At 46.1% G+C, this 27,815-nt stretch overlaps 1 protein-coding gene and 1 long non-coding RNA gene across 9 annotated transcripts in view; both read right to left on the bottom strand.

Annotated features, from left to right (window-relative positions):
• Nucleotides 1–27,815, bottom strand: part of BBS9 (Bardet-Biedl syndrome 9) — a 797,962-nt gene that overhangs the window by 161,988 nt on the left and 608,159 nt on the right. The gene's annotated exons all lie outside the window — the stretch shown is intronic.
• Nucleotides 1,552–27,277, bottom strand: LOC463343 (uncharacterized). The gene has a single exon (XR_008536355.2). It is a non-coding gene; the product is annotated as an uncharacterized LOC463343 (long non-coding RNA).

The following is a 27,815-nucleotide window of genomic DNA, read 5'->3' as shown; positions in this document are numbered from 1 at the left end:
TACCACCTTCCCCATGTTTGCCATATCCTTTTGCCCCTCAGTTACTTACTAAGCATTTTTCTTAAATAGACTCACCTATTTTAACAAATTTATTTTGAAAGAAAAATGTATATTGTTCTTATTAATAATCAGTATCATTGGTCTTAAATAAGAGGCACTAGTATAAAGAAATTCAGTGAAAACAAAACAATGTTGTTCAATTTTAAAGTCAGAGACTGTGGCCTGTGGCTGAAGGTGAACTGAGCCCCTGGAGAAAGTCAGCTCTCTGGTTTCCCCCACTGCTCCCACCCAGAGGAGGAAGGCTCACTCCACCTACTGAGCTTCCTCCTGGCCCTTCCAGGTCCACAGAGGCCTGTCTCACTCACAAGGGTCAATATCAACCCTTCCCCTGTCCCCAAATGCCAGACTTTTCCCAGGACCTAGTCCCAGACACTGCTTTCTAACCACTGTCCAACCCACGAGGAGGAGGCTCCACCCCAGTCCCACCCATAAGGATCTCAGTGGAGCCTCACGCCCAGGTGCCCACAGATTTCTTTGATGGCCCATAGGAGAGGCAAGGAATGGGGCATTGGGAGGACATAGTGGGGGCCATGCTTGAGTGACCACGTTTCCCGCATTTCCTTTGTAAGTGTAGCCAGAAACGATTTCCTGACAAGGCTTAGAGCCCACAGTCCATTCACATTTTGTCTTAAAATAAGGATGCTGCAGGCATTGTGAAAAACAGTACGGAGGGTCCTCAAAAAATTAAGCGTAGAACTACCATTTGATCCACCAATTTCACTTCTGGACGTGTACACAAAGAAATCAAAAGCAGGGCCTTGACGAGGTATTTGTATGCCCATGTTCATAGCAGTATTATTCACAAAATCCAAAGGCAGAAATAACCCAAGTGTCCTGGATAGTTGAATGAATAAGCAAAATGTGGTCAATCTGTACAATGGAATATTATTCAGCCTTAAAATGATAGGAAATTCTGACACATGCTGCAACACAGATTAACTTGAAGATATTACGTGAAGTGAAGGAAGCCAGATATAAAAGGGCAAGTATTATACAATTCTACTTATATGTGATACCTAGAGTAGTCAAAGTAATGGAGACAGAAAGTATTAATGGTGGTTGTCTGGGGCTGGGGAAGAGGGGATGGAGAGTGATTATTTAATGGATATAGAGTTTCAGTTTGGGTTCATTAAAAAGTTCTGGAGATAGGCCAGGTGCAGTGGCTTATGCCTGTAATCCCAGCACTTTGAGAGGCTAAGATGGAAGGATTGCCAGGAGCTCAAAGTTGCAGTGAGCTATGATCACACTACTGCACTCCAGCCTGGGTAGGAGAGCGAGACCCTGTCTCAAAAAATAAAAAATAAAGTTCTGGAGAGATAATGATAATAATTGTACAACAATGTGAATGTACTTCATGCTACTGAACTGTACACTTAAAAATGGTTAAAGTGGTGATTTTTATATTATATGTATTTTATATTATATATATTTTATTTATCACAATAAAAATTGAGCTCAGCAGTTAATTATTGCAAAGCCATTACAGTCATACTAACATCAAATTGAAACTTTCTATTTCACCAAATTTGAACTGAAAAGCAGATTACTTTCTTACTGTGTGATTCAATATTATTTTGAAGGTCACATTCCAGTATCTTCAAAACCACCAACTGATTTTGGTATGTTTACCAAGTTTGGGGAAACACTCTAATGTCTTACATAGTTATTACACAGGTAAGAACAGTAATAATGAATCCCAGACATAACAGATGTAGTAAGCGGATTCCCCAAGGTCACACATAGTAAATGGCTTGGTAGAGGCTATTCTGATTCCTGACTTGATGTCAGTCCCATTAATCCAGAGTGTTCCTTCGCCTTTCTCCTCTTCTTCTCTTTTGGCATCCAAGACTGAACTCGTTTTGTTTTTCTCCTTCCCATTTTTCTTTCTCTATTTTTTGTGGGTTTTCTTAAATTAATAGACCTCATTTTTTAGAGCAGTTTTAGGTTTACAGAAAAATTGAGCAGAAAGCACAGAGAGTTTCCACATAACTCCCCCTTACCCCTGCCAACTTCCCCATTATTAATATCTCGCATTAGCATGGTACAGTTGTTATAATAGATGAGCTAATACTGATACAATATTATTAAAGCCCACAGTTTACATTACGGTGCATTCTTTGTCTTGTCCATTCTTTTGGTTTTGACAAATGTATAATGACAGGCATCCACCACTACAGAATCGTATCGTTCCACTGCCCTAAAAATCCCATTTGTTTCTCTTGATTCGCCCAAGTTTAGAGATTTCCCAGAGTTCTGGCCCTCTCCTCTTTCTCTCCTTACTTTACTTGGGCAGAAAATGCCCTTGGGGGATCCCTTCCTCCCCACATTTCCAGGGATCACTTCCATCTTGACAACTCTCCGAGCCACCTCCCTGCTGGCCTGCTGCCCAGCACCACTGGGATGTGGAAGAAACCCCACTGTATTGTGTGTCTCTGCCCCCCACCCCTGACCACCTATTTCTCTTAATGACAAGCCATCCTCCTAGTCACCTCATCACCCTGGAATCAACTTTGGCTCTTCCCTTCTTATCCTTTGAGGCAGAGGCCTTAAAAGGGGGCAGGGGGCAGTGACAGGTTAGAGTCATGTCTGCGATGATTGTAGACTCTCTGGCTGCGGGAATCTATCTTCAAGTCCTCTGACCCATGCAAGGTGAATGGCAAAAATAATGACCTGGTGAGCCAGCAGCCACTTTCACAGAAGAAGTGCTTCTTTGTAGTCAACCCACGAAAGACCCCTCCCTCTATTTTCACATCAAACAGGTCTTTCCCTCCCCACCCCCTCGGCTGCCTTTGATGTCTCTCTTCTCTGACCCAGGCCTTGGCACTGGTGGGAAAGAAGCTCAGGATGAGACAAGATTTGCTGATCACCAATAGAATGATTGAGCTTATTCTCTGAGGGAAACGTTCGAAGAATTTATTAAAGGTTCATTTTAAATATAAACTCATCAATTTAATAAAAATGTACTGTACAAGGCTAAGTCTGACCCAATGTTTGCCCTCAAGTAGTTCACTGAAGAGTTGAGGAGAAACCTACGTAAATAAGGAATGAAAATTCAGTGTGATGTACTGTGTAATTATAGAAGTCAGAAGATGACAAAGGAATGTATTGGGGCTAGGATTGTGTCCAGGTGCACGTAGCAAGAAACAGTGACATAACCAAATAGGAGTCATTTTTCCCAAATAACAGAAAGTGCAGAGCTATGTAGTCAGTCCAGGGAGGTAGCACCAGAAGCTCCATTAAGCCATCAGGTCTCAAACTCCCTTTATCATTCCCCCCCACCATCCGTCATTTGTGACTTTCATCTTTATGCCTATAAGATGACTGCTTGCACATCCAGACATCGAATGTGGGTTGTGGGCACGAAAAACAGCTAACAGTGAAGGTCAAAAGGCATGTACCAAGTGAGACTGTCTCTTTTAACCAGGAAATTAAGAGCTGTTCAGGAAGCTCCACCCAATAGACATCCACATACACCTCATCGGCTAGAATGATGTCGTGGGGCCACCAGGCACAAGTGAGCTGGGAATTCAATTTTATAAAGTGGGCACATTGCTGCACTGAACAAAATTGGAGATCAGTGAGAAAGGAAGATCTGGGACAAGCCAGCCATCATGTGGTGAAGACACTCCATCAGCTATATGGAGAGGTCCATGTGGTGAGGAACTGAGGCTTCCTGTCAGCCACCAGCACTAACACATCAGCTGTGTGCTCAAGCCACTTTAGAAGCAGTTCCTCCAGCCCCATCAAGCCTTCAGATAACTGCAGCCCCAGTTGTAACCCAATGCAATGTCATGAGCCCCTCAGCCACAATCACCCAACTAACCCCCTCATGGATGTCTGTGTTAGTCTGTTTGGGCTGCTATTACAAAAATACCATAGACCAGGTAGTTTATAAACAACAGAAATTTATTTATCATGGCTCTAGAAGCTGGGAAGTCCAAGATCAAAGTGCCAGCAGATTCAGTGTCTGGTAAGGGCTTTCTTCCTGGTTCATAGACAGCTATCTTTTTTGCTGCATTTTCACATGACACAAGGGGCAAGAGGGTCTCTTTCATAAGGGCACTAATCCCATTCATGGTGGCTCCACCCTCATGACCTAATCAACTCCAAAAGGCCCCACCTCCTAATACCATCACACTGGGGGATAGAATTTCAACATATGAATTTTGGGGAGACACAAACGTTCACACCATAGCAATTCATAACTCTCAGAAATGGCATGAGATCATAAGTGATTGCTGCTGTTTTAATGAAGTTTGGGGCTAATTTGTTAAGTAGCAATGGATTAACTCATGACTAATGCAGAAAATGAGAAAGAAGAGATGGGGGAAATGTGGATTGGGCAATTAGCCATGCCTACCACAAAGAGAATAGTTAGAAATTTCTTTCAGAGTTGGATAAATCTTTGAAGAAGAAATAATATCTTAACAAGGTGTACAATAATAAAACAGCTTGCCAGGCTGAGAAGGAAAGTCCGTGGGGAAATCCTTTAGATAAGGAGAATCCGTGCCTAGTTAACTGAGCCCACACACTGTATGGATATTGGGTTTAGAGGAAGCACTGCTACTTCCAGCTTGTCCATTGGTGGCACCAGCAGGGTGGGGGTTGAGGTGGTGTTGTGGAGAGAAAAGTGAAAGAAGCAGTAGACGTATGTGAGAGCTGAATCATAAGGGGCCTTGAAATTCTCATTTAAAATCTTAGTTTTGATTGGAGTTTTGATGGAGGGCCTGAAGGCTCTGAAGAGGGGATACTCATGATCAGATTCTATTTGAAAAAGATCACATTGGCAGTAGTGGGGAGCATAAACTAGACACAGACTTCCTAGACCATTTAAAGGAAAGTTTTATTGATGAAATTAGATGAACAAAACTTGGCAACCACACGACATTTAGGTATTTCAAGTTTTTGCAGAGATCATGGGCCCTTTCATGATGCCTAAAAGTAGCAGAAAATTGTGCATCCTTATATCCAAAATACAAGCAATGTACAATAGGCAGAGAATAGCTGCCTGACTCTGGACTTAGAGTTCAGCCTAAATCACACCCTGCTACACACCCTGATGCAAAACGAGATGCCACTTCACACTTATCAGAATGGCTGAAATCCAAAACACTGACACCCATGCTGGCAAAGATGTGGGCCAACAGGAATGCTGCTTCACTGCTGGTGGGAATGCAAACTGATACCACCACTTTGGAAGACAGTTTCACAGTTTCTGCTACTTAGGCAACGCCTCACCTTTGGAGACCCTCTGTACCTTGAAGCCCTCTCCAGTAAAATGAGGATAATGATGGAGTCTATCTCATAGCCAGGAGTGAGCTTCAGAAATAAACTATGTAAAGATCCCAGCAAAATGCTTGGCAAGTGGTGGGATCTATCTAGTACTCTTCAGTTGATTGTCTCATTATCTGTAAAACCATTTAGTCAGCAAGATGGTACTGGGCCGAGTCACCCGCTTCACAAGTAAGGAAACCCTAACAAAGATGATTTATGATTTATGGCAGAGCTAGATTTGAATCTGGGTGTCTTGATTGTCAATTCAATGTTGCTTCCCTCAGCAATGACATGCAGCCAAGCAATTACACTATTGGTAGTGAAAATAAAAGTTAAGAAATTCTGATGAAAGATAAAATAAACAATCAAAATAAAGGCACAGGATTATTCCCAGAAGATGCATCTTCAGCCTTCTCTCCCCTGCTCTCAATCCACGTCTCCACCTGTTTAGTCCATTTTCACACTGCTGATAAAGACTTACCCAAGAGTGGGTAATTTATAAAGAAAAAGAGGTTTAACAGACTCACAGTTCCACCTGGCTGGGGAGGCCTCATATTCATGGCAGAAGGCGAAAGGCATGTTTTACACCGCATCAGGCAAGAGAGAAGTGCCGAGCAAAACGGGGGAAAGCCCTTTATAAAACCATCAGATCTCGTGAGAACTCACTCACTATCATAAAAACAGCATGAGGGTAACTGACCCCATGATTCAATTACCTCCCACTGGTACCTCCCACAACACGTGGGGCTTATGGGAACAATTCAAGATGAGATTTTGGTGGGGACACAGCCAAACCATATCTCCACCCATCTTACTGCCACTCCATCTTACTCTTATTGGCAATGTACCATAAAGTGCTGTGGAAGAGGATCATGCTTTTCTGTGAATTATCTCACTTTACCCTCATAGGTGTTCAGTGAGTAAGTGGCAATTGCCACTTGGCTTTGTCACATTTGTTACAGGTGCATTATTTTAGTTCAGAGGAAATTGAGATTCTAACATGGTTGGTTATTGAGTATGTAAAGTTAAACAAGCAAGATCTCAGCCCTGGAGGAGTCCAGTATTCAGTGGGGAAAACAGGCCTTGAGCGAACACCTAGTGTGCCAGATGATAGACCATACCCTAGACAGATAAGCAGCCTGCCCTGAAGAGCACAGACAAGGAAATATTTCATTGTAGTTCTGAGTGTCAGTGAGGAGGATGGATGGACCCCGAAGTTAGAATAAGGGTGCCCTAGAGTTAGGTTTTGAAGGATGAGTAGAAGCTCACCAGAAAGAAAGGGGTTTGAGCCAAAGGGGAGTAGCATGAGTGATGTCCATGAGCACAGACACCGAACTCCTGAGGAAATGAAAGAATGTGGGCAGTGCTGGAGGGGTGCGCGCAGCACTGCAGGCAGGGAGTGGCAAGAGATGAGGCTGGAAAGACAGGCTGAGGCCTTGATGCCTCTTCAGAGAGAGAGGTGAGGCTTCATTTCAAAGACAGTGAGGAGCACCTGGGAGGTTTGTGAGCACCGAATTCAACTCTTTGGCTTTTGGAAGAGGCACCTATCATGGGCTCCTCCTTCTGACACCATGTCTTGTCTTAACAGTACCGAGGCTGTTCACCCCACAGAATCCCACGGCGAATGCAGACCATCCATTTTACTAGGGACTGAGTCTGTCCCTTTTGTGAGCCCGCTGGAGTCACAAATGAGGCATAATGGGAGTAGCATACATGATCAAGAGACACTTATCTGGGCCAAATCCAATTGTTTATGAGGGTGATTTATCAAGAAAGCAAACCCACTGCCAAGTTGGGGGAGCAGGAGTCTCCTGGAGCTGATGCACGCTTGCTGGCAGAGCATTAACATCACTGAGCTCCACACTCAGAGAGTCATCGCAGCTCCCTGGCCATGCCAGTGCCTCCCCGCCATTCACAGGACTGTTTGGGAGGGGACCTCACCTCTTAGACCACAGCACCATATGAGTGCACCAACCAAGCAGAAAGGACTTAGAATCCACGGAAGTTGTCATGAGCCCTTTGGGCTCCACTAATGTGATTTGTAAACCTCATGGTGACCTCATCTGGGGGCCAGCCCGGGTCCTCCAAGAAGACACTGGGCGCCACTAGGACTGAAGAATTTATTTATCACCTGCAGCATCCAGGATTGCAGGAGGAGGGAAGCATAGAAAACGACCAGCCACCCATGGTTCAAGAAACACCCTGCCCAAATATTATTCTGCACCAGGCATTTACTGCCCTTCTCAGCAGCTCTCTGGATTCCGGCTCTGGGCCAGTGCCATGCCCTGTGGGAGGAAGCCCTTTCCATCCCCACCATCCCGTCCAGCCCTCTCAGGTGACATCGGACCCAGCCAAGGAGCTTACCAATCTAACAGGCGAGGGATCGCCTCACTGCCTGTGAGACACATAAGTAACTCAGGGCCAGGACCTCCTGTTGTTTTGTAACATAAGTACTTTCCACCCAGGGTGCATAAGTCAAGGAGAGTTTGATTGTGGAGTCCAAATCACCGCTATCGCAGTGTTATTGTAGCCTCCCATTCTTCCTTCTGATTACTCCACTCAACATAATCTACAGCGGTCAGCGATAAACCTGCTGGCACTCAATTTATAGGCAAACAATTCCTGTCTCTTGTCAGACACTTATCTTTTCCAGCAGTCAAAGAAAAACTATATATAGTGTCTCTCTGGCGTCTAATCCTCTTTTTTTTTTTGACAGAAGGGAGACATCAAGGTTTTATGTTGGGTGAAAGGGAGCAGAGTTTAGCTTCTTCCTGGAACATAACAAATGGCTGTGTACCAAGGTGGAGCCGGCTGGCAGCGCAGGACTGGCTGTAGAAAGAACAGGTAAGGGCGGGGGAGGAGCAAGGCTGGAGATGAGGCCATGACGTAGCCTGTAGGTGATTAGCCCAACACACAAACCGAGTGAGACAAAAGCAGGATTGGTGTTGGGAAGGAAAATGGCAACAAGACAAATGACCAAGAGTGGTCCTCTAGAAAACTCTCCCCTTTTCTTCCCAGAACTTGGTGTCGTAGTAATGTCATAGGAAGTCTGTACGGTGCTTTCTTTATGAAGCATTTTCATACCATATGATTGCATTCCCACGGTAATCCCATAAGGCAGGTTGAGATAAGAACTACTCCCATTTTTAGATGAGAAAATAGACATGCTAAATGTGCTTGCCAAAGGTCATAGCACTGGTAATAAAGAGAAGGATAAAAAGTCCTGGCTTTCTGACATTTAATCCACTGCTTTTCCCATTCAGTCCATTGTAGGGTTTATTCACCTTAGGCTAACTCAGTTGCACCTGCACATAGTCACACACACACACACATACACACACACACACACACACACACACACCCCTAACACTACCAGTACTGAAATAGAAGGAAACATAGAGAAGTGGCCAAAACTTTCTTCTTATGGCAATATTTATAATACTGTCTGTCCTCTATAGAGATGCAATTGATTACTGCTCAGAAATTATTCTTAGCACTTCAGAAGAAAAGCCAAAATTAGACATCAGCAAAAGAAACCTTCGCTTAATTGGCTGTTTTCTGTCCTCCATTTTTGGAGAAAAAAATAAATGCTCCAAAAAACAAGTTGATGAAAAGGATTTTTTTGGCCCAGCGCGGTGGCTTACGCCTGTAATCCCAGTACTCTGAGAGGCCAAGGTGGGCAGGTCACCTGAGGTTTGGAGTTCAAGACCAGCCTCACCAACATGGAGAAACCCCATCTCTACTAAAAATAAAAAATTAGCCGGGCAAGGTGGTGCATGCCTGTAATCCCAGGTACTCAGGAGGCCCAGGCAGGAGAATTGCTTGAACCCAGGAGGCAGAGGTTGCAGTGAGCCGAGATCGTACCATTGCACTCCAGCCTGGGCAACGAGAATGAGACTCCATCTCAAAAAAAAAAAAAAAAAAAGGATTTTTTTTTTTGACAGTGTCTCTCTCTGCTGCCCATGCTGAAATGCAGTGACACAATTATGGCTCACTGTATTCTCAACCTTCCAGGCAGAAGCAAACCTCCTGCCTCAACTTCCCAAGTAGCTGGCACTACAGCCACCATGCCTTGCTAACTTTTGTATATGTATATGTATATGATGTATATGTATATATGTTGCCCAGGCTGGTCTTGAACTCCTGGACTCAAGCAATCATCCTGCCTCAGCCTCCCAAAGAGCTGGGATTACAGGCAAGAGCAACTGCACCTGGTTAATATTTTGTTAAGGTCATGACCCAAGATTACTCAGCTCAATTTCCAAAGCTACACCCCTAGTCCTCTTTGCATGAGCAAAAAGCGTGCATCCCATTTGCTCTGCTTTCTAAAACAGAAAAGATATATGCAGTTAAGGCAACATTGCAACAAGAATTAAAACCCAAAAGGGGGTTTTGGTTACCATAAAATTAAAAGAATAGTGCTCCTCATTTCCCAAGTGTTCCAGGTAAACAAAGCTTATCTCTACAGGAATTTAGGAGGCTTTTAAAATACTTAGTAGAACAAAATACAATAATTGCTTGGTAAAGAAAAACACCTACCAGCTTTAAATGAATTTTTAGGGTATAGCCCCATTCTTTATCCCGATTCCAGATCAAATTCCTCTACCCGAAGTACTGTGACAATCTAAATCGACTGTTTCTTTCCCCACTTCTGGTCCTGACCAGGCTTGTTTCTGACAAGACTTCATCAACAGCAGTACTTCTTAATGAGGACTGCTCTGGGCAGCCATGTGTGATGTAGGTCCAGGAAGGAGAGGGTTTCAGGCAAACTGGAGACAAATCCCAGACTTATGAGGTGCCTGGTGAGTGTCCAGCAGATGCAGGGCAGAGCCACGTGAGGCTCAGGAGGGTGTAAGGAAGCTGTTTTGACCCAAAACAAGAAGAGAAGACTGGAACCCAGACAAAAGGGCCTTGGCCCTCATGGGAGAAAGGAACTGAGATGTGACATTGGCCCTTGGAGCAGAGGCCACAGGCCCTGCTCTGCCCTTGAGGAGCTGCCAGTGGACTGTCAAGGCGATAAGTGCCATGCAAAAGAACAAGGAACTATGGGGGCCCAGGAGAGATGGTAAGTGGGTCTGATCATGTAGTCCAGGCAAGGTTTCATGCTGAAGGTGACACTTGAGAGGAGACTTGCAGGATTTTTCTAGAAGGAGGAGGGTAGGGGACACTAGGTTGAAGGAACAGCTTGAACAAAATTAAGGAGGTTGCAGTGGGTGAAATGGTGGCCCCCAAAAGATATGCCCACATCCTAAGCCCTAAAAGCTGTGAATGTGGCCTTGTTTGGATAAGGGATCTTTGCAATCTGGGTGGGCCCTAAGTCCAATGACACATAGAGAAAGATGCCACACAGAGGAGAGACACACAGAGGAAAGGAGAAGGCCATGTGCAGGAGGCGGCAGGGATTGGAGTGATGCAGCCCCAGCCAAGGCGCACCTGGAGTCAGCAGAGCCTGAAGGAGGTATAGAAGGACCTTCCCTGAAGCCTCTAAAGGAAGCACAGCCCTGCTAATGTCTTGATTTTGAAAGTCTGGCCTCCAGAACTGTGGGAGTAAATGTCTGCGGTTTCAGCCATCCAAGGGTCTAGTCATTTGCTGCAGCAGCCACAAGAAACTAACAGACAGCTACGAAAGGAACCCTAGTCCTGGGCCTGTTTGCCCCGAGAGCCACTCCTCAACCATTTCCTGCTCTGCTGTCTATGGCAGGGGCTGACCCCTGAAGGCTGTGTTTCCCCAGCTGCCCCAGATCCCAGCAGGGCTCAGCCAAGGAGACACTGACAAGAGTCTGAGGGTGGGAGGAAGAGAGCAGCCAGGGAACTTCCTCTCTCCTCTCTCAGCCTGGAGTGGAATCTTCAGTCAGTGTCCATCTCCTTCACGGATCCAGCTCCCACTACATAGGATCACTGTGATTCCCGGGTGCCCTGAGTGACCCCAGCCTCTCACTCTAACTAAAAGTCATGATAGCTTCTGGGAAAATGACTCCAGAGATACTAGGGCACAGGGCACATGCGGGGAGGGAAGGCAACAATTTTTCCAGACTAGGGGGGAAGGGGGCAATGGTTTCTGGATGAAACTGTTCCACCTCAGATCATTAGACATTAGACTCTCATAAGGAGCATGCACCCTAGATCCCTCACATGCACAGTTCACAGTAGGATTCGCACTCCTATGAGAATCTAATGGGGCAGGTGAGCTGATCTGGAGGAGACGGAGCTCAGGCAGTAAGGCTCGCTCACCCGCCACTCACTTCCTGCTGTTCCTAACAGGCCACAGACCACAGACTGGTACCGATACATGGTCCCGGGGTTGGAGACCCCTGGGCTACTCCACAAACACTGAATGACATCGGCACAAACAGCAGGGTTTGGGGGCTCCTCTCCGAGGGCAAACATCAGCAGAAGCTGCAAGCTGTCATCCCTGGCTTGACATCCAGCTTGGTCGTCATGAAGGTGCCAGACATTTCTTGGTAGTGGATTGTAATCATTTCCTGGGATGACCATGACAAAGTACCAGACTGTGTGACTTCCACAACAGAAATATATTTTCTCACCATTCTGAAGGCTGGACGTCTGAGATCAGGGTGTCAACTTCTTCCAAGGTAGGGTTGGTTCCTTCTGAGGCCCCTGTCCCTGGCTAGCAGGTGAGCGTCTTCTCCCTGTGTCTTCATATGATCTTTCCCTTTGTGTGTGTCTGGGCCCAAATTTCCTCTCCTTATAAGAACATCAGTTATATGGGATTAAGGCCCAGCCTAACAACCTCCTTTTACCTTAATTACATGTTAAAGGCCATCTCTGCAAATACAGTCACACTCTGAGGTACTGAGGGCTAGGATTTCACTTATGGATTTGGGGGAACAAAGTGCAGCCCCTAGTCGGGACTTAGGTGTCAGTAGCAGACAGAGAGAGTGGAAGACATAGCAAGCCCCATGGGAACTGCACACACCCAGCAGAAGAGGCCAGCACAGGGGGAAGGAAGGAAATGGAAAATGCCTTGGAGGAGCCGACCTGACTACTTGGGCAAGTCACTACTGGCCTCACTTCCGAGAGCATGTGAAAAACCCCAAGGACTTCCAGAAAGCTCTAGCTGAGGTGCTGGTGGCTGGGAAGGAAAAGAGTCAGTGAACAAAAGGTTTGCATTGTTAATGCAACTCTGTTTGTACCCACAGGTTGATGAAATCTATTAGGGGAAAATCTGTAGATTTTGGAAGGAATTAAGTTCTTCCTATGGCCCGGCCCTCCCCACCACAACACAAACATACCCAGGTGGTGTCTGGCCTCCTTTACATGGCATCCCTGCAGAGGTGAAAACAAGAAACCAGGCCACGCAGAGAGTCATTGCAAGTAGAGGGAGACTCAGACAGAGGCTGCGGGAGCCGGCCCAGCTACGTTTGTGTGTTGGCCACATGCAGCTTGTGCGGCTGCTCCAGGACCCTAAGCCTATATCCAAGGGAGCCATAGACACGTGCTTTTGCTGATGAGCCACAATTTATTAATAGGAGACTCTGTGGGGTGCACCGCAATAAATTGTGATTCGTGAAATTTATAAACTGAGATAGCACTAGCAAGAGGTCCTGTGAATTGTAATTCTCTCGACCTGACAAATGAACTGCTTTGAGCAGTGACAGCTTCAGCCAAGTAAGAGAAATAAATCAGCCGGTGGAACTGTGGTAAGAAAGCAAACAGTTTTATTGGTCTACGGATCTTGAGAAATGTTGATTAAGTCAGATCTGGAATCCCCCCATAGTCGTTTTACAAGCTGCTTTATCCCAGAGACCCCCCAGGCCTCTCCATGTTACCACAATCTCCCAGGAAAAACAAGGAGTGAGTTAAACTGTGTTTAGGGTAGGAAACAAAAATATATATTTTTATGGTCCTGGGAAAAGGTGAGTCCGACCATTCATTCGAGGCGGCTTCTGTATTCCCCAGGACAACATTAGAGGAAAACTTCCTGGAAGGCTTTCCACAACTGATAACCTCTCAGTCTCCAGAGAGCAAAGAATAGAAAATACCTTGAGTTGTGGAAGCCATTATGTGAAAACAAATTTAGAATAAATGGGACTGATCAGAGATTAGTGTTGGAACTAACAAACTATGGGTTTACTTGGCAAGTTAAGAGTAGAAACATGAATGCAACGGGCAATGTTGAAACTGTAGACACTAGAACAAACTGCTTTAAATTGTATTTATGTCCTGAGAGAACCCATTTGCTATCAAATAACTAATTACACTCCTGTCTGTTCATTGAAGGAAGCCCCAAAAGACTCCCTTCCAGAAAGCGGTCTGGTTTCAGCCAATGGTTACATTTATTTTTAAGTGTAGCCCTCAATCTCAAAATGGGCGACAGAGCGAGACTCCCTCTGAAAAAAAAAAAAAAGTAATATTCCAGACTTGTCTTCCCTCAGTTGATACAAATTACCAGGCAGGAACTATTTAATTCAGAAGTTTATTTGCAAGACCCCAGGAGGAGACAGGTAGCAACTTCAGAGAAGGGAAGGAAGGGAAGGGTAGGAAAATATTGATTAGCCATCTATGTGCCAGGCAGCATGTTCAGGGCCTTACAACCTTCAAGAAGCTATTATCACCTCATTTTAGACAGGAGACTGAAACTCAGAGATGTTCATTAATTTGCCGTGGCCACACATCATTGATTGGAAAAGGCAAGGACGAACTGACAACTAAGTTCATGCCCTTTCCAGGGTATCATGTCACCTTTCAAAATTGAGGACCCTAGAATCTTCCAGTTGATCACTCTCTCCATGTGCCCCAGCCTCTTTCTGCCTGCAAACGCAGATCTAACTGGATCCCAGAGACGATCACTACCTCCCTTATTCTTCACCATCTCTATGGAAGGAACCCCTACCTCCTCCCTGGGGCAAGGTGCATGGGAAACTGAGTCTGCACCATCCATGGGGCAAGGCTGCCATGCTTGGACAGAGAGGCCAGGCATTCCAGACAACTCCCCCTGCCCCACCCCCACAAGGAGAGCCTGAGGGGTAGGGTGAGGAGGTGCTGGGGAGTTTCCAGTTTCAGGAGCTGGTTGCCCTAAGATGGAGAAAGACAGGTCACAGCGGTGCTCCAGTGCAGATTTGAACAATTTGTTGCAGCCACAGGAAACTTCCGAAATGTCTTTCCCAGCAGCTCTGCCTCCGCCAGGAGCAGGAGCATGTTTGTGTGGCTGCAGGGCACCGGGAGCAGCGCTCTGTGCTCTCCCGGCTCCCTGTGGCAACAGGAGCAAGAACTTCGGGGGGTCAGGCATAGAAACCACAGCAATGAGATCTGACTTCAAAAACACAGAGCCGCGATGTCCACTTCCAGAACACACAACGTCTGGATGGATCACCAACAAGATTCCTGAGACCTGAGGTGGAGGCAGGGCAGGAGGCGTGCCTCGGGCCTTGTGGCTTGTGGGGAAAACCTGTCTCCCTCGCAGCCCCCTGCCCCCCTCCTTCACTCACGCCTGCATTGTTGTGGGGCTCCCGAGTGTTCTCTAAGCACTCTAGTGGCCTCATTCCCAAACACTCCTCCCATCACTTAATCCCCAGCTCTAAAAATTGTTCTTGCTTCCTCTTAGCCTAGAGTAGTGCTTGAAGGAGGATAGAAATTTCCTGGGGGTCTTGTTAAAATGCAGGTTGTGATTCAGCAGGCCTGGGGTGAGCCCGGGCTTCTGCGTGTCTAACAAGCTTTCAAGTCCAAGGATGCTGTTGGTCCCAGGACCACACTTTGAATGGCAAAGGCCAGTACGTATGTCCCAGATTCCTAAGTCTGGTGTTCAAAACTCTGGGCCCCTCCCCCTAGACTACCTTTCTTACCTCCTTGATCTCTTCCCCACCCCTGCGATGCTCCGGGCAGAGTCACCTGCCAGCCCACAGGCACCCACACCCCAGCTTGCCCACCGCGGGGGTTCTGTGCCCACCATTTCCCTCAGCAGGAAAGCTAGCACCCAGCTCTGCCATTCAAATCTTACCTCCTTCAAGTCCTAGCCTTCCCATAAAGACCATTGTCTTCCTTACAGGAAGAGCTGCATTCCAGAGCCATGGCATACAAAGGGAACAATCTCTGCTTTCTCAGGAAGTGTCAAACCCAGACACTGTTTGGGAGAGACAGATCTGGGCCGCCTCCCTAGAGTGGTGGAGCAACCCCTGAAAGCTGCCTTGGCTGGGACCATGGCTCTCGGATGGGAAGGCCTGCTGCATGATTGCCCTTTCGGAAGGGCATTCACTAGAGTCTGGTATGCTTAACAATTTGGAAACCAGGGTCCGTCATGCAGTGAATACATGTGTCTGAGAGAATCTGGCTGATACAGATAGAATTTCATTTTCATGCTTCACCTTGGTAAGGCCAAATACCAGCTAATGAAAAGTGGATTATGAATTCTTTTTCTTTTTGAGATACAGTGTCACTATGTCGCCCAGGCTGGAGGTGCAGTGGTTCGATCTCATCTCACTGCAACCTCCACCTCCCGGGTTCAAGCGATTCTCATGCCTCAGCCTCCTGACCTAGCTGGGATTATTGGTGTGCATCACCACGCCAGGCTAATTTTTGTATTTTCAGTAGAGACGGGGTTTCGCCATGTTAGCCAGACTGGTCTTGAACACCTGGCCTCAAGTGATCTGCCCACCTGGGTCTCCCAAAGTGTGGGGATTACAGGTGTGAGCCATCGCACCTGGCCTGTACTTTCTATAAAAATATTTTATACCATCTGATATTTAACTGGAAAATGACTGCAGAACTCTTAGCCATCCTTTGTTTTAAATATTCAAAAGCACTTACCTGACACAGGCCCCTAAGAAAGGCTATCTGGGGCACTCTTTTAGTTTTTCTGTTTTATTCCTGATGGTGAAATTCCAGCCAAGATTTTCTGGTTGTGGAACCTCTTCTGATTCTGCCTTTCACTGACTGGAAATAATTGCTAATTGGAATGAAAATTTTCATCTTATCTGCCCCTCTGTTATTTTGCAGAGGAGGGTGTGGTGTTATCAGTTTGCAGTGGGGTTTAGGGGTGGTGTCAGCCTTGCAGAAAGTTTGGTGGGTTTTCATTTCCCTGGCTTTGCTATCTGCTGTTTTGAGGGAAATGGGTAACCGGATCTTAGAATCCCTGGATGTGAAGAGATAACATTGACTATAGGCAATACTATTTACTGATAAAAATAATATATAGTTTTCAAACAGTCCCACAATGAGTCACTTCTAAATAGTCAGAAATACATTTCCTGCTATTATTCTTTGAGACTGAATTGATAATTTTATAAAATTACTCCCCTCACTAAGGTAGTCCTATTGAATGCATGCCGAATTTGCAACATGGTCTTAAATCTGCAGTACCCTGGTCTTTTGGGACCCACCAGATATGAATCAAAGTCCCGAGCATATTCTCTCATAAGAAATGTACTCTACTTGTTTCTTGCTGTTCACGTTACCAAGAAAAAGAAATGTATTCTACATCTAGCTCCCCTTCCTGAAAATAACAAAGAATAGCATCAGAGCAAGAGTCAGACAAAATCTACTGGCAAGAGTCCAGAATGTCAGGGCACTAGCTCTTCAGCCATCCCCCTCTTTGGCAAAAGGCAAACATCACAAATCACTGATGAGCCAAAGCCTCATCTAAGCACCGAGTGTGGCTGTGGGCTCTTGAAGCAAAAGTCAAGAGACCTGGATGCTGTGTCCTGCTGCTTTGCCCCTCAACAGCTTGGTTACTTTGGGCAAGTCTTTTAATCAATGTGAGCCTCAGCTTCCTTATCTGGAAAATGGGGTTAACGACTGCCCCACTTACCTTGCAGGATGGCTGTGACAGTCAAGCCAGATTGTTCCTGGGCAAGCACCTTCTAAATTTACACAAAGAGGTGAGTGCCATGTGATTGGCAGGGAGTATCCGCTGCTGGTTCTGGGGCTCAACAAAGCAGTTCTGTCTTCTGCTGTGCTCCCAGCCTTCCCTCCCAACCTGGGTTACCTTTTAAAGATAGAAGAATTGGCTGGGAGCAGTGGCTCACGCCTGTAATCCCAGCACTTTGGGAGGCTGAGGCAGGCAGATCACGAGGTCCACAGATCGAGACCATCCTGGCCAACCTGGTGAAACCCTGTCGCTACTAAAAATACAAAAATTAGCTGGGCGTGGTGGCACACACCTGTAGTCCCAGCTATTCGGGAGGCTGAGGCAGGAGAATCTCTTGAACCCAGGAGACAGAGGTTGCAGTGAGCCAAGATCGCTCCACTGCACTCTAGGCTGGTGACAGAACAAGATTCTGTCTCCAAAAAAAGACAGAAGAATTATGGGGGATAGGGGTCGAAGTGGAAGAAGGAAAGCAACAGATATTTTAGAGGGATTGGAGCCCTGTCCATTTCACATGTGATTCTTTGAATCTGTCTCCTGCATGTCCTCACTGAGTCCCCAAACAAATTCCCCAATCCCATCTTGTCACCCAGCTCAGTAACAGAATTAGTTAATCCTAGTTAACCTAGATAACTTATCTTTTCCCCACTCCTAAAGAACAGAGGCCATCATTGTGTCTCCACAGGCTCTCTCAAGGGAGATTACCCTTCATCTTCTCCAAAAGGTGGAGAAGGAGACAGTCCTGATAGAAAAGGGAAACTTCAAAGGATTCTAGTGTCTCCCCGGGACTGGAAGGGAAGGGAGCTGTGATCCCAGGTGTGGAGGCTCTCCTTCTCTGGCAACCCTCGGGAGGCGACAGGGCCTCAGGGAGAAATCGTAGCAATGGCAAAGCTCTGCCAAGGAATGGTGGAGCCACCAGCCTCCCAGGAGCATGAGGACTTAGCAGATGAGCACATCAGTAGTCACCCCTGTGGACCGAAGACCAGAGGACTCTATCCAAATGATCTGGGCGAATGTCCACAGGAACTGAGAGGAAGGGGCATTTCAGGAAAGTCTGCAACTGAATTTCCTACCATCCTGGCAGGATGGCTACAGTAGCATATCAAATTTAGCTTAAAGTAATAAAAGAAACATGAAATTTCTTATGCCCTATTGTTAATGTAGAATTCACATGCCTGCTATCTTTCTGATACATTCTGGCAGATAACCCTGCTTTCTTTGGATACTCCAGAATTTGGGAGAAACAGTTCGAAAGATCAGCACAAGCTCTTTCTGAAATTACCTTCTGCTCCCTCCCGCAATGAGAACTTATGCAGGGAAATAGCAGCCCAGCAGATATTTCCTCCATAGCCTGAAAACTGAGCCACAGATGCCCTACCCTCAGCTCACCCACAAGCACTTCTCGGCAAACCTGGAGGAGAAAATAATGTCTTATCTTTCTTATGTTCAAAAAGGAACACACAATAAACACATCAAGAAATAAATACAAAACTTTATGACTAGAAAACATTGTCCACAGTTACCAGGCAAGAACTAAGATTGAACTGCTCTCCCAACCAATGCTCACAATTTTGGAAATAGAAACATTATTGTGCTTATTTTACCCTCAGAAAATTGAGGCTCAGAGGTGTTAACTAACTTGCTAAAGATATCGAGCTATTAAGTGGCAGAGCTAGGATTAGAATCCAAATCAGCATTCTATTCTACTGCATGTCATAATCCCAGTTATCAGGTATTCTCTAGCAGCATGCTTCTGTTTTTTAGTTAGTAACGTGTTGTGTGTGTGTGTGTGTGTGTGTGTGTGTGTGAGACTGAATGTAGAATAGAAAACACAGATTTTAAAATGTAACCATTGCCATATTTGTTGAACTCTGGAAGGAGAAACTGTGAGTTCCAGTAGGCGTCTGTTGAGTTTCAGCTGAAATGTGCCCACCGGCTGATTTAATGTGATAATCAGGGGTGGGGGCCCTGGTGACAGGCTATGATGTATTGGCTGTTGTTCAGCACTTTGATGTCCCTTGGAATTTGTCAAAACTTCACTTCAGCACTCCAAAAATGCCATGACGTCATCCGTCCCACTCTCTGCAGGAGCAAATGGCAGGGGAGTGGCTGTCCCTGGAGTTCAGGTCAACAGCAGGTCGGAGAGTGGCAGACCTTTCCTGAGGACAGGTGGCGGCAGCCGCTCCCCAGGCTTACCACTTCACAGCCAGGGGATTCTTGTGTCTGGGGGATAAAAATCTTTGCTGTCTCTGAGTGAAGGGGGACTGCAGATCCCTCCTGTCCCAGCTCAGTCATGGGCTTGTGGAAAAAGGAATCCTCTTCCACACCCTTAGTCATGGGGATTGAGCTGCAGGCGAGGAAGGTGGGCAGGGCTGGCGGAATGAGGGGGACGTGCCGGCTGAGCGCGCAGCCTCCAGGACACTCCCTGCCAGCAGCCCGGGTCAGGAGCCAGCCTCTGCCATCCCCTGAGGCAGCTGTGGTCACACTGAGGCAGCAGCAGGCAGAAGGGCGTGCTGATGCACAGTGTCGGGAGCCAGATGAGTCACCCCCAGGGCTTGGCCAGCTGGAGAGCGGGGCCTGGTTGCTGAGGCTGGTCTGGACAACATAAAGATCTGGGAACACTGCTGGCTCCCAGCACCGGGGATCTGTAGAGGCTTCTGACAGCCGCTGGTCTCTGAAGAGTCACCGAGTCACCCTGTCACAGAGGCGAGGAATGGCAATGTTTGGGGCAACGGGGTTAAGTGGGAGAGTGGTTTGCCTAGAAAACCCCATCATGCTTTTGGGTTGCCTCACGTTGGCCTCTTGATAGGACTGGACCTGTCAAGTAGGATCTCAGTGGGTCCCTGGTACTGTGCCATTGGAATCATTGTCCCAATCTTCCCAGCACAACATGACACCACCTCTATTGAGAAGCCAACCCCCCATCCAAGCAAAGCCATACGCCTTAGCTCATTCAGGCTGCTGTAACAACATACCATAAGCTGGGTGGCTTATAAACAACAGAAACTTATTTCTCATAGTTCTGGAATCTGGGAAGTTCAAGGCCAAAGCACTGGCCAGTTCCATGTCTGATAAGGGCCTCTTTTCTGATTCATAGAAGGCACCTGTCTGCTTTGTCCTCCCACAGTAGAAGGGGTAAGATCGTTCCCTTTATAAAGCCCAATCATGAAGGCTTCTTCCTCATGACCTAATCACCTCCCAAAGACTGCACCTCCTAATACCATCAGTTTTGGGGTTAGGGTTTCAACATATGCATTTTGTGGGGACATACACATTCAATCTATTGCATGGCATAACTCTTCATTTTATTTTTCTCTCTCCAAACCTTAGTTTCCAGATCCATAACATGAGATTTGTAATGTCCTAGCTTAGAGAGTTGTTTTAAGAACTAAGTGATGATATACATTAAAATGTTTAAGCACAGTGCCTGGTGTATAGTAGTGCTCAGTAAATATTCATTGGTTTCCCTCTTCCTTGCCTTCTCTTTTCCCTCCAAATCCCCAAATAAAAATAAACACCATTTTGCAGTAACTAAAACTTAGAAAAGATGATGTGACATCGTCAACTACCACAAAGCTGGAGACTAAACAAGCTTCTAGAGACATCAAGCTGCTTCCCTGTCTACTGCTGAAGGAAACCACATTCCAGTCCTGTAAGCAGGGAGCCAAAAATCATGCCGGCCCCCCATACAGGGGTACAGCTAGTGAGGGTGGCAGTCACTACAACTAGCTGAGACAAAGAGACTTAAACTAGGAAGCTTGGGCAGTCCAGACATGGGTCTGCAGGGGAGAAGTCCTCAGCCAGAGAAGCCATCAATTTCCCTTCTATTTCAGCTGGAAGGAGGAGCCTCATTGGCCCAGAAAGGGCCACTTCTCATTGCAAACCAACAACTTCTGACAGGGAAGTGGTCTTAAGGGTCACTTGGGATTAACTACTGGGAAATAATTTCAGAAACGGGCCACAGACATCGAGACAGTTTGGCTCCCTGTGCTGAGAGGGTGACGTCAGCCATGCAGATAAATTCTAAAGAATCTATCACCCCTCAAGCATGTTTTACTAGCTTATAAAATGTTCCTGAGATCTTTCCATACTAATGACTTCTGGGGAATGTCCAGAGCATCCTGGAAAATTACAGCAAGAGGGTATCCCTCCAATTCTTCCTTGTCCAGAGCCTAATTTCTTTTAGACCTAGCCTAATTGCTTTCTATCCCATGAATTCTTATTAAATGGGAAAACTTGATACTGCATATTTACTGTTGAGTGTTGTGCAGAAGAGCATGGAAACATGGCCAAATGCTAGGTTCTGATCAGAAAATATGCCAGACTTGTATAATGACCACAGCATTGAAATGATTACAGTTTGCCTTTCTGAGTTCCCACTACATCATTTCTCAAGACCTGCTTATGGGTGCGGTATCCATTCTACAGATCAGGAAACTGAACTATAAAGATAGGCCAGATAGAATCTGCTTATGGATATTGAGCAAAACATCTGCTGAACCAATCCAAAAGGTTATGACATCTTGATCCGCCTCACCATCATTCTTCGGAAAACAAAGTGAGATTCAAGAGAGAAAACAAAAGTGGAAACAGAAGGTCCAAACAAAGCAGGAGTTCCCTTGATCTAATAAGCGCCCAGTGTCCTTTAGGGGACTCTTTGAGAGAAAAGAGATTTCCATGCGGTGGAAGGAACTAGTCAAATCCAAGCAAACATTTGCTACCAGCCAAGATTACTTAGTAGAGAATGCAATCTACTTTTACAAAGAGCATTTGAAAATGTGTAACATCTTCTCACTTGTTGCTGACAGCAAAGCTGTGAATATGGTCTTATTATTGCCATTTTCCAGACAAGGAAACAGATGCTTGGAGAAGGTACCTTGCCCAATGTCATACCACTAATAAGCAATAAAGCCAGACCACCCAGCAACCCAGTTGTTCTGAATCCAGGTCCAGTGCTCTTTGCCCTACATTTCAGAAGTTCTTACATGGACAAGGTAACCAGATCCTGCATCATTGAACAACAAAGGAAACACTGATCCAAAGGGATCTGAACATGCCCTAGGAGAACTGACTTTTAAGAGAATATTCACTCAACAACTCCCTAAAGTATTCAAACAAGATGAAAATGGCAGGGGGGTTCTAAGGGCGGGGAATCACTGAAGGGGCCTATTCTGGGCCAGGAGGAGTTCTAGAAGCCTTTCCCAATGAACCCCTTAGGGCTGGTGTCTTTTCAAGATGGAACTCTTGTGTTCACTCTAGCATGGGCTCAGGGTGTGCACTGGGACCTTGGACCCTGAAGCCTTACGGAAAAGCCCTGGGATGTTTCAGGCCTCCTGCCATACCAGGATCTGGTCCAAAGGGTTACAAACCTGGGCCTCATGTTCTCCCAGGATCATTCACAGAGACCCAGACTCCTGCTCTCTGTCACATCTGCACTTACAGAGCTGGGCCTCAGGAGGTGAAGTGGGGACAAGACAACATCCCCAGGTGTTGACTCCAGCTTAGGCTCAGGGTCGGGAGCCCTGGCCACAGCCAAATGACTTGCCCCGGCCAACACAGTCATAAGCACAGATGATCACACCCCAGGCTAAAAAGGCGGAAAACCAGTAGGCAAGGAAACCGTTTTGTCATCCAAGGACAATAAAGTTTATGTATTCCCAGATGTGGGTCCTCCCACTTAATCAAAGCAGAGGCCCATTCCCGTGAAAAGAGCTTTTCTCCAGCAAAATGGGAAGGCAACTTCTTTGGGGCTAAATTTAGATTTCACCCACAGGCAAAGGGCTCCAGTTCTTCTGGGCTGTCAACAGAACAAGCAAATGGTTCAGTGTCCCAGCTGGCTACAGCCAGCTCCAGAGCCAAGTCAGCATGAGTCTGAAATGTTCCGAGCCTAGGAGTGTGGGCTGTGCAGTCCCTGGGGCCAGGCTCTGCTCCAGGCTGGATCACATCTTGGAGGGTATGCAGCTTTGGTCACTCTGCTGATGTGTCAGCCTGTTTGCTTTCCCCACCAAGGAGTAGCAGCCCAATACCCACTACTCCACAGAGCAGGCTCAGAGTTACAGAGGATGCAAGGTGCAAGAAGGCCTTTGCCTTTAACACTTTCTTAGAGATACCCTGGGAATCATCACTGAGAAGGCGATGCTTTGCAAAAGGACCAAATCAGTATACAGGACATTATGGCTCCAGAGAAGTCAAGATAGATGACCTACAGTCACATAGAGCTTCAGTGGAAAAGTTGAGGTTTTTTCCCTGGGGCAGGACCCCTTCGATCTGAAGCTTGCAGTGTCCTCTCCCTACATCAGCACTTTTTCTTAGTGGCCCCAAAGCCATCATGGCAAAATATTAAGAGGCATGCCCTGTCTTGGGGAGAAGTGAGTATGGTCTCTACTCAAAAAAAAAAAAAAAAAGTTTGTTATTTCTCGGCTTGGCCAAGCTGGCATTTTCCCAAAGGTGCCCTAAACTAAAGATCTGGCTTCCCATCCTTAACTCTCAGGAAGTATATGCCAGCACTTCACAACGTGGTCACGAACTCGCTACTGCCAAACCTAATCACAACGTACACCAGGTGAAACTGGGTGAGACTTGGATGGGGAATGATAATCAGAATTTACTGTATCCTTCCCAGTCAGCATTCCTATAGATATGATCCAAGATTGTTTAGGGAGCAAAACAAGATAAAAATTCACCCCAAAACATGCCTCATACTGCATAGACACAGCTCCAGTGGTGTTTCCTTAGAAGCCTCTGGCTGGTAGAGCAAACCACCATTTCCACTGAGCTGCCATGGCCCTGTGCTCTTGGCTGGGTTACACCACCTACTCCTCTGTAAACATTAATGACCTACATTGGTATCCCCCAGAGACTGGGAGTTATTCCAAGGAAGGGTCCTGGTTTTTTCTCATTTTGAATCTCTAACTCCAGGGTATAGTAGGCTTTCTATAGACATGGGATAAGTGAGTGAATGACTGATACTCAAATGTGTAAACATTCTTGTTTAAATATCATGGTGTTCTCCTTAATAAAAGGGGCTGGTTTGAAGCTAAGGTTAATAGAGTTCCATTAAAAAAAGAAGTACTGGCCTAGTGTGGTGGCTCATGCCTGTAATCCCAGCACATTGGGAGGCCAAGGTGGGCGGATCACAAGGTCAGGAGTTCGAGACCAGCCTGACCAATATGGTGAAACCTCATCTCTACTAAAAAGACAAAAAAATTAGCGAGGTGTGGCGGCACATGCCTGTAATCCCAGCTACTCGGGAGGCTGAGGCAGGAGAATTGATTGAACCCAGGAGATGCAGGTTGCAGTGAGCCGAGATCACGCCACTGCACTCCAGCCTGGCAACAGAGTGAGTCTCCATCTCAAAAAAAAAAAAAAGTATTCCAGGACTGCACAGCCACCCCTCTCTACCCTGTGATGAAACGAACACCATCCTCTTTAAAGTGAGTAAGCAAATGTTAATGTTTGATTTTTCCCCAGCTAGCTTTTGTTAAATGGAAAAAACTGGGCTACCTTGTGTATCTCTTTCTTTCTGCTTATCCTGAGGTGGGGGTGCTGCTTTACCCTGGTGGGTCCCCTGGCAGCAGGGTTAAGCAGTATATCAAAAATCCATCCTGATTCAAGAACCAGAGACAGAAAAGAAAAAAACCCAGCTGCCCTTACTTTCTGGAGTAAAGCCCCTCAGCAACTTCCCAGTCTGTCTGTCCCTACACCAATGACCTGCCTGCTGATACACACTGTGGGGAAGTCAGACTGTACCAGATAGACTCCAGAGGTCAGCTTAACAACTCTCTCCACCAGTCCTAGGGTGAAATACACACAGCGACAGTCTAGCAAGGAGGGAATATAGGAATCACCTCAAAGAGTGACAGAATTCTCAGAGAACGTAATCAAACACAAGCAATTACACTATCTTCTAATGCCAGTGTCAAGAAAAGAGAAGCATGCTGTATCATCACTCCTGAGCCAAATTTTGCACTGCATCTCACCCAGGCAACCAGGAAGGGAGGACAAGAATGCAAATCCCATTGAAATAATAAGTAAATAAAATCACTTTCTTTCACAGCAGCCAGACATTTCTAAGAGGTTTGTGCTAAGGCAATGTACTGAACAAGAATACTGGGAAGGAATTGCTCAATGGAAGAATGATTAGGGTGGATGAGCGTGTTTCCTTTAAAAATAAAGACATATAAATGATCATAAGTTGCCATGCATATTTCAACTTGATGTTTAAAGACATTGTACTTAGCAGGTAGGAACTGTTGCCCTCTACTGGCTGGAACGTCATAAGAATGCCATGATTTCATATTTGCAGTTGCCTGGATGCTTTTTATCCTTCCAAGGGTGCAAATGGTCATGATGATGGTCAAAATGATGATGAAGGAGAAGGAGGGAAGCAGGAGAGAGAAGGAGGAGGTGATAACCATGGCAATAAGAATCCCTTAGATTTATACAGCACTTTAGTGTCTTACAAAGTACATTCACACAAACTGACTTACTTGAGCCTCACAGTTATCCTGTGAAGAAGGTGATGTTGCAAATGAGATGACTTTGGCAAAGAAATTAGATCAGTTCCTACAGATACCAAGACAGTAAGAGGTAGAGCTGAAGTTCTGACTCAGGCTTTCTAAGTCCAAGCCCTGGAATGGTTTCCCTTCACTCTATTTATTTGGCAAGCTCTATTTATATTTACTTAAATCCAGTCTTTCGGGGAGAGCTTTTACAAATCTCTTTTCTATATTGAAGATAGAATTCATTAACACATTTATTCACAAACATTATTATACACCTGTTCCGTGTCTGGCCCTTCAATTGTAAACTAGGGAATAGCAGAGAACAAGGCAAAGTCCAGCTCTTATGAAGCTCTCATGGGGCAGTCAACAAACAAGGGAACAAATCAATGAGGATCATAATGTCAGAGAGTGGTTCGAAGGCAATAGGACAAGGTGAAGATTTACAATGGCTCCAAGGTGAAAATGCACTTAGCCGATGACAAATTTTGGTAGCTAGAATTTTTTCAGACAGGTGACTTCTAACAGAAAAGGACCAGCCTTGGTCTTCCTAAATATAAGTCTGGAAATCATAGGAGGATATCAGAGGGGTGAACTGGAGATGGTCAGTTTTGCAGACACCCCTTTAAGAAACCTCTGAAGTATGTAGGTAGGAAAGACCTCTCCTTGAAATGTGTATATTGTTCTATTAACTAAGATTCAGAGAGCTCATTTCTAAAAGATCTGCATGACTGATATTCATTTAAATTTATTCAGCCAGTTATATGACTCATGCAGCTTTATATACATAAATATCTAAAACCTGAAAACAACCCAAATTTCAACTGGTGAATGGTAACACAAAGTGTGGTGCATCCATACCATGGAATACTACTCAGCAACAAAAAGGAACAAACTGTTGATACATGCAACAACTTGGATGGAGCTCAAGGGAATTATGCTAAGTGAAGAAAAGCCCATCTCAAAAGATTACACACTGCATGATTCCATTGATATAGCATTTTCAAAATGGCATTGCTGTAGAGATGGAGTGCAGGGGAGTGGTTGCTAGTGCATAGAAAAGAGGAGGAGGGTGTGACTACAAGGAGGAATACAAGGTGCTTTCCCCCATAGTGACAGCATAGCTCTGGAACTTGATGTGGTGGTAATTATACGCATCTATATATGTGATAAAACATCATGGAATTAGATACAAAAATATACAAAAATGAGTGGATGTGAACACTGGTGAAATATGAGTAAGAGCTGTAATCCAGTTGATGATCTGGAGCCAATCAATGTCCTTGCTTCATGATGTAAGAAGTCATCATTGGGGGAAACTGGTTGATAGGTACTCGGGACCTGTGCACTACTGTGACAACTTATTGTGGTCCATAGTGATTACAAAAGAAAAAGAGAGGGAAGATGAAAAGAAGACAAAGATGAAGAAAAAGCGAGGACAGGAGGAGGAGGAGCTGCTGGAGGAGGAGCAGGAGGAGCAGGAGCAGGAGAAGCAGGAGGACGAACAGGAGGAGCAAAAGGAGGAGGAGGAGGAAGAACAGGAGGGGCAGAAGGAGGAGCAGGAGGAGGAGGATATAAGCAGGAGCAAAAGGAGGAGGAGAAAGAGGAGGAGCAGGAGGAGGAAGAGAAAGAGAAGGAGGAGGAGCAGGAGGAGGAAGAGAAAGAGAAGGAGGAGGAGCAGGAGAACAAGAGTCAGAAGGAGGAAGAAGAGTTGGAGGAGGAGGAGCAGAACGAAGAGGAGCAGGAGGACGAGGAGCAGGAGGAGGAGAAAGAGAAGGAGCAGGAGGAGGAGGAGAAAGAGGAGGAGGAGCAGGAGGAGGAAGGGGAGCAGAAGGAGGAGGAGCAGGAGGAGGAAGAGGAGCAAGAAGAGGACAAGGAGCAGAAGGAAGAGGAGCAGGAGGATGAGGAGCAGGAGGACGAGGAGCAGGAGGAGGAGAAAGAGAACGAGGAGTAGCAGGAGGAGAAGGAGCAGGAGGAGGAGGAGCAGGAGGAGGAGGAGCAGGAGGAAAAGGAGCAGCAGGAGCAGGGCCAGACAGCCAGGGCCCCCAGACCCAGCAGCCAGAGCTCTAGTACAGGTGTCGCTGGGATCTCCACGGCAGCTCACATGGCAGCCTCTCCCAGTGCTAGGGCTGCAGCAGAAAGAGCCTGGGGAGGAGATG

The sequence above is a fragment of the Pan troglodytes genome, chromosome 6, assembly GCF_028858775.2.
Source record: "Pan troglodytes isolate AG18354 chromosome 6, NHGRI_mPanTro3-v2.0_pri, whole genome shotgun sequence".
Classification (NCBI taxonomy): Eukaryota; Metazoa; Chordata; class Mammalia; order Primates; family Hominidae; genus Pan; species Pan troglodytes.
Note: the sequence above shows the minus strand (reverse complement) of the source record. Positions and strands in the feature narration are given on the sequence as shown.